This window comes from Dysidea avara, chromosome 8 (assembly GCF_963678975.1).
Source record: "Dysidea avara chromosome 8, odDysAvar1.4, whole genome shotgun sequence".
Lineage (NCBI taxonomy): Eukaryota > Metazoa > Porifera > Demospongiae > Dictyoceratida > Dysideidae > Dysidea > Dysidea avara.
Genome location: NC_089279.1, coordinates 5,529,334 through 5,536,695, shown reverse-complemented (window position 1 = coordinate 5,536,695; position 7,362 = coordinate 5,529,334). Strand labels below are relative to the sequence as shown.

The window sequence follows — 7,362 nt, the reverse complement described above, 5'->3', positions numbered from 1 at the left end:
TGTATAGATTCCACTAGAAAATTTGTAATCTTCACTCACCTTCTCCATTGAATCAAACCTCAGAACCTCCTCGAGAGGTAATTCCTTTGAAATCTTGTAATCTAGTAGATAAGAAATCAAACTTTTCGTACGTATTCCGATACTTAGGATCACGTGATTAAAATGTTGCAGATACTAAAGATTTTGCTTGCTCTGAATATACTATCTATGCCATAAATTGTTTGAACTCTTGTCAAATCTCAAAGATTTGAAATCTCATACAGGATATTTTGTAGTTGCGGACCCACCGAAACAACTCAGTAAACAAAACTATACACAAAGCACAACGTAACAAACAGTTGCATGATCAAGATAATTTTATCTTTCTGGTGGAACTCCTTTCAACATGATCTCTTCCAAAACATGTCCACCTACATTACTGCAATTTGTATGATGGGTAGTTAGAAGCACATACAGCACATGGAAGCAATATCGTCACCAAGTTCTGGTCAGTATGAGGTGTGCATGTTTACAAATTAATTAGAACGCCATAATTATGTAATTATATGCCCCTGTAATTAAAAAAAAAATACATTGATGTTTTAATGGATAGAACATGAGTAGTGACATATTTTGTAATAGTGATAATTTTTCATTTGTTCAGATAATCATTAGGGAATTCCCCTTTTCACATGCACCTTATGTTCTCTTTCTATTTTCCATGGCTCAAAATATAAATAGTATCCTTAAGTAAGCAGTAATGACCACATAATATATGCTACCACAGTACATTCTTGATAAGAGAAATATACATTAGAAATATACAAAATAAACAAATAAAATTTCCTAAAGGTCTACATATACCTAAGAGACAATTAAACACACTATACAAACAAGCTACATGTGTTAGTCAGTCTAGTCAGAAAAGATTTGGATCCTGTTATTACCACAGTCTGTGATGTAGATTTTACCATCATTACTAATAGCTAATCCTCCATTAGGAGATAAAAACTGTCCTTGAGCAGAGCCTTTGGATCCAAAGCAGTGCACAAATATACCGTCTTTGTCAAAGACAGATACACGACAATTCCCAAATTCTAACACAAGGATGAAGCCATACTTATCTGTAGTAATACCAGTTGGACTACTCAGTTTACCCCTGCTGGTTCCTTGTTCACCAAACTTGCCCACATAGGCACCATCTAGTGTAAATGTGTAGATGCAGTGGTGACCATAATTAGCAACAAGCAACTGATCATTGTTGGTCACAGTGATGTAATAAGGATTGATTAAATGACCTGAACCAAATGTTTGACAAAACTGACCACCACACTGAAATACTGAAATACGTTGACCACTATATTCAGCAATATACACTCTGCCATTGTGAACTACAATAGATGGGAAAGGTTCAAACTAGTTGGGGAATTGATAAATAACAAGCGTTGCTTGACTTTATTTGTAAAACTGTGTTTACAAAATAGTCCTATGATGTCACACCATTATTGAGATAATATCAATTATTGAGATAAAATGGTTGTCACTTATCAAGATATGGGTTTTACTATTATTGCACAGCCCTAGCCAAGATGCCACGGAGGTATTGTGAGGCTGGTTTTAGGGTAATAATTTTGGCCATAAAAGCCCAAACCATCATGATCCGTAAGATACAAGTAGCCACACAACAAAATTGTGAAATTTTCAACTAGAGTAGGGACCACAGTACATTGATAAAAAGTACTGAAACAAGCTGGAGTAGTGCACGATATTAAATCACAGTAAAACAATAAGAGGTGTTATATCCCTACTGTGCTCAAGATACTTTAATGGAAATACACAGTCACAGAATAAGAAATATGAGGATGGGTTATGTAACATTTATAGATCACTTTGAGGGTTTAGAAAGGAGAAAATGTTAGGTTCATAAAGAAATGTGTGGACAGATGATTATGTTACAGTGAAATATACATAGGAACCTGGACACTTGAGGACACCAGACACTTAGTTAAGACTGTTAAGTATCATCAGTACATGAACTGACCTAGAAATCAGGACACCTTGATAATCAGGACACTATTGGTCAGAAGGTGTACATATTAGAAGTATACTGATATGACTTCAGCTGATATTCAGATAACTGATATAAAAATTATCAAGCCGATAAACACATTATGTGACCAGATTTTACAAAACCGATCCAAATCGCACATGAGGCAAAATCAAAACTAACACCACCAGTGGATAGCTACACTATTGTACTAGTAGTTTTGACACTCAGCACCACTCAAACTACTCTGGGCTGGTTTCAACAGACATCTTTTCTGGGGTGTGTGTAGAGCTCGAATGGCGGTTTTAGGCCTTGTGAGGGACCTGGCTTGGCAAGAATCAGTGATTTACAGGTGGACAGCCTGACAATGTTGGCCAGACGTTTTTTCTGTAGATTTTACTACATATCAACCACTAAGGAGCCAGCACAGCCCTGTAATCTTGTCTCTGGACTCCAATCGTGGTCTGTCTCCATTTTGAGGTCTAACCCTTTCCCACCCCGCCACTCCTTTGTGAGCACTCGTGATACTACTTCACTCGTACAACAGCTCAGACTTTCTATCTTATTTGGCGGGAAACTCTACAAGCAGCTACAAGTACTGGAAGTGGTCTGAAAGGTAACAGATTGATGCATCTTTAGTGTAAATTTCATACGCATGCTTGCTATCCCTGGAGAGTTATGCTGGCTTGAATTCTTTAAAACCGTTTATCTCGAAACTTCTAATGTGCGATTTGGATTGTTTTTCCAAAATCCAATCACATACAGTATAGCACTAGTATTTTTTTTAAATTGTTAGTTTAAAAATGAGGTGGGGATCTATGCAATAAAAAGTAGTGAAACAAGAGATTGATGGTGTTACAGCATAGCTCAAGCTAATGTGCCAAAGTAGGGACTTTCCCATTGTAATACCATCATTCATCTCCTGTTTCACTACTTTTTATTGTATAGATCCCTACCTCATTTTTAAATTAACAATTTTTAAAATACTAGTTTGTTTAGTTTTTTTTTGTTGTAGCACAGCTAGCTAGTTACAGCTTATTAAAGTACGTACTGTGCCAAAATTGGAAGCACATAGGCCCGTAGTAGTGTGCATAACTTACCTTTGATTGTAGTAGCAGTGGCACTCAGATCTATGACCTGTCTCAGTATGATGGTCCGTGTTCTATTCGAGGCCCGGTTCTATTTGCCCCAGCCGGAAGTTGTTTGAATGAACAGGCCCTTTCAGTTGTCTGGAGCTTAGTCTCGACTAACAGGATGAAGTAATACAATTTCCACTCGAGTACTATTCAATCACATGAATCACTTGCTGATCTTGTTGTCCGAAACCGATTGGCTGAGTCAGTGTGTTCAGAGGAACAAGCCATCGAGTACCAGTCCGTCTCAAATCTCTTCGTCGATTGCAGTCCAGGTGTTTGCAAAAGTCGAAGTGACAACTCAGCAGCCTTAATGTTTCACATGCAACACTTGAAATTATAAGCACCCCGCTCTTTTAGCAGCATAAGCGCTTTCTGAAATAATTTTGTGGTGTGTACAGAAAAGTGTTGATACGGAAAATTAATGCCTCAGTATGGTTTCGATGCTTGAAGAAGAAGACAACCAACCTGATTGAAGATAAAAGGAAAGACAAAGCGCACAAGGTGTACGCTCGTCCGAACCCCAAAAGGCACATCCCACCGGTGAATTTGTTGTTGTGGCGTAAAATGGTGACTGTGCGCTGCTTCATTTGGGCTCTAGGTTTGCGACTGTGGTCAGGCAGTGAGTGAGGCAGTAAGACTAAAATCAGAGTTTTTGGCATTTAAAAAAATTTTATATTCGGCCACCTGTAAGTGTTTTGTTGTATTTAATGCTGTTTTATGTATTATATGGACTAGTACTATTCCGTAAAGGTGATTTTTGCCATGTAAAATGTCTGTAGGATGATTTTTAAAGGCGGAATTTTGGGTGCCGCACTAAACATTCACCACGATTCCTACTTAAACGGTACGACCGTACTGTTTTCCCGCATAATTTCCATTTAGTTATAAAGTGACAGAGTGGGACTATAATCAACAGCTGACATTACATAAACAGGTGCTGCTAGGATATTACTAGAGCACTAGTGCCCATTAATAGATGTTTATGTATATCTACATCTGCTACTTGTTTACACATTACCGACCCAATACTGATATGCAAAAACAAGGACGATATAGCCGATAACTGATAGTCAATCAGATTATCAGTGTACCTCTATAGTCTTGCCAGCCAGCCTGTACTTTTTCTTTTATAATTTGGTTGGAAAAATGATAAAAGAAAAAATACAGGCTGGCTGGCAAGACTAGCACCTTCAGTGGCGGATCTAGGATTTTTGAAAGAGAGTTTCTGGGAGGTGTATTATATTTCTCCATAAAGCCATTGCATTAGTGGCTATACCATTAGTATAGCTATGCAGCTACATTATTATGATGCACTGTACCATTTTAGACATCCTTACTTGCTCTTGCTCATTTATTAAAGAAAGACAATGGTTTTCCTTGCTTCAAGTTCTCATCAAGGTCTCTTCTCTTTCGTTTCCTCATTTTAAACTCACGCAGAAACAAGCACCTGAAAAAGAAATTATCGAGTGATCAGAAAAGCAGCTGTGCATTTGATCTAGTTGGCCTTACAGATGAATAAGAAGACATTCTGTAAGTTAAATGTTACTGTTATGATAAAGAGCTACTTACATCAGATGAATGGCTTACTCAGCCAGTATCACTTAAAAGTGAAATTCTGAACAATTCTGGATTGCCCATAATGTTTCCAGCAATGGATTACCCATGATGGCCGGTGCAAGTATCAACTCCATATATGTGACCTAATAGAAAACTGTCGATATACGCGTATTTATCAAAATTCGTTTTATTGGTTCTTTGTTGTCTACAGGGACAGAGGAATGGATTGGTTAAGTTTCAGCTTCATAAGATAAGCAGTGTGGGAAATACAGCAGTAGACACCCGGACAAGCAAATAAATCAATATGTATAGAAGACATCGAGAAAATAATCTATAGGCGCTTACATAAACCATCATAACGTGCTGATACAACAGCGTACAAAGTTGAATCTTTGCTCATTGTATTCACCATGAATTTGTGAATCCACCAAGGTATAGTTTTTGCCAAAGGTATTCTTCTGTGATCCAGAAGGAAGGCGAATTCATTGAAGAAAAATCGTTGTAAATTCTTTCGTCACCACAATGTAAACAAACATCAGTAAATCAGAAACCCACCTGTGTATGAAGATGAAACAAGGATTTTTGAACTCCCTATAATTAGGGGAACACGATGATTCCAAGGATTTATCCACTGGAGTGTCAATTCACCGACCAACAACGATAAAAACTTGCATAATTTTTTATTTATTTATTTTATTTATTTATTTTTTTATTACGTAACACTTGTAATGTGTTACGTAATAATATTACTTAGTTGTAACATAAGAAGTAATAACGCACTACATGACAAAGTAACAATAATATATATATATAACAGATATTTGTATCCGGCATGTAATTGGCTGCATTTTGGGTCCTGACAGGCAAGAACAAACAGTGATAGTGTATGGGGAGTGCCCTTGAGACCAAGATACTACAACAACGTATGTTTTTGAGGTTGAACTATACCAGAGAAAGGCGCCTGTCTCACTCATGTCACTTGTAGTTGTAGGCTGGGAGCATGTATTTAGAAGGTTGCGCTTAATTTATAGTTTGTAACGAACAAATATAATATGTAGTAGTTGTAATATGGGCACGAGTGATTTGCCTGAAAAATATATGCACTCGCACTCGGGCTGCGCCCTCATGCTCGTGCATATATTTCAGGCAAATCACAAGTGCCCATGTTACAACTAATGTATTCCACTTGGGTGACTCACCTGCAAATGTGCATGGAAACTGCAGGGATGCTTTGCAAGTGTATTTATATGGGACCATGTGAATTTTGATTGTGGATAACATCGTAATAGCAATGACCAGGTGCTGCTGAGAGGCCGAATGTAAGTGTATCGTCACAAGCATGCAGATCGCTTCGATTGTGGATACGCAATTAAACACAGGAAGCCCAAATACGAGCTGAACAGCTCTTACTATACTAGCCATGAATAAACTAAAACAGTGAATATGTTTACAGCGCTATAATGGTCTAGCCAATTAAGTGCCATGTCCAGTCACTACGTGTGTGTGTGACATCCCGCCAAGTGTCAAAACAGCAATATAAAGACGATTCATGGTCGCTAAAGCACTTACTTTTACTAGCCATGAATAAACTAAAGTACTGAATACTATTAACACTAATGGCCAAATCAATTAAGCGCTACACCCAGTGTCTGTACATCGCCACGTGACTACTGAATGCAACATGATCAATATGAACTAACCTGTGACCTATCTTCTCCCCCAAGTCCATGATCTATGCTGCGGCTCACTTAACAAAACTAAAACCCACTATTGATCCTGTGAAGTGTCGCTATATTAAAGAAGGAGATCACACAGTTTTATCAAAGAAATCGAACAAGGGGGTGTAACTCCCATAGATACTGTACTACGATCTGCGACCAGGGTCAAAGCGAAAGGCCAACTAACAAGGCCAATTTTACACAAAGGACAATGGTCAAGCTGTTATCCCAGCACGGTCAAAGCTGCGCGAGTAAGTAGTGCATGAAAATATAGCGAAAATAAACGGAACCAGGTCAGTGGTCAAGACAACATTTTGAAGAAAGTCAACGGTTGAAGACGAAAATCGATCTTGATCGGCTTTGACCGTGGTCGCAGATCATAGTACAGTGCCTATTGGAGTGACATCCCCTTGATCGAATGATTTCTGAGAATACTCTGAATGCATTAATGAGAATAGGAGGTAGTATATACGAGTTATATCCCTCCTAGGAGGGATATAACTTGTATATACCTCCATTTCTCATTAATGCATTCCTGAACACTGATAGCAGTGCTATTATACTACTTATACACCTTCTCTTCCCTTTTAAGTGAGGTGTGAAAGTGGTATATGTAATAATATTATAGTTACAGCCCTCAAAGTAACGTGTAATATGTAACTGTAACGTGTTATATTGTACAGAAGTAACTAGTAATATGTAACAAGTTACATTCTTAGAGTAGCAACCCCAACTTTGCACAAGTTAGAACCGTTTTAGTAAGTGCCAGTAATTTATTTTCCCAATACTTGCTGTACAAATCCATCCTTCTGTTGTTGCTACCTTGCAGGGCTGTAACTCCAAAACATCTTGGCATATGACCAGAAGATTATAACTAAAAAAATGTCGGGTGGTTTTGGCTATGAAGATCGTAACTATAATTTGA

The 7,362-nt window shown here is 37.9% G+C and overlaps 2 protein-coding genes across 2 annotated transcripts in view; both read right to left on the bottom strand.

Moving 5' to 3' along the window:
• The window catches only part of LOC136265172 (uncharacterized), a 40,932-nt gene extending 33,819 nt beyond the window's left edge, over nucleotides 1-7,113 (bottom strand). Inside the window, exon 1 of the mRNA XM_066060015.1 lies at nucleotides 4,500-7,113. The gene's annotated coding sequence lies outside the window, so the exon portion shown is untranslated. The remainder of the gene's footprint in view (nucleotides 1-4,499) is intronic.
• LOC136265169 (uncharacterized) overlaps nucleotides 1-7,362 on the bottom strand; it is a 67,025-nt gene that overhangs the window by 50,488 nt on the left and 9,175 nt on the right. Inside the window, exon 9 of the mRNA XM_066060011.1 lies at nucleotides 40-101. The gene's annotated coding sequence lies outside the window, so the exon portion shown is untranslated. The remainder of the gene's footprint in view (nucleotides 1-39; nucleotides 102-7,362) is intronic.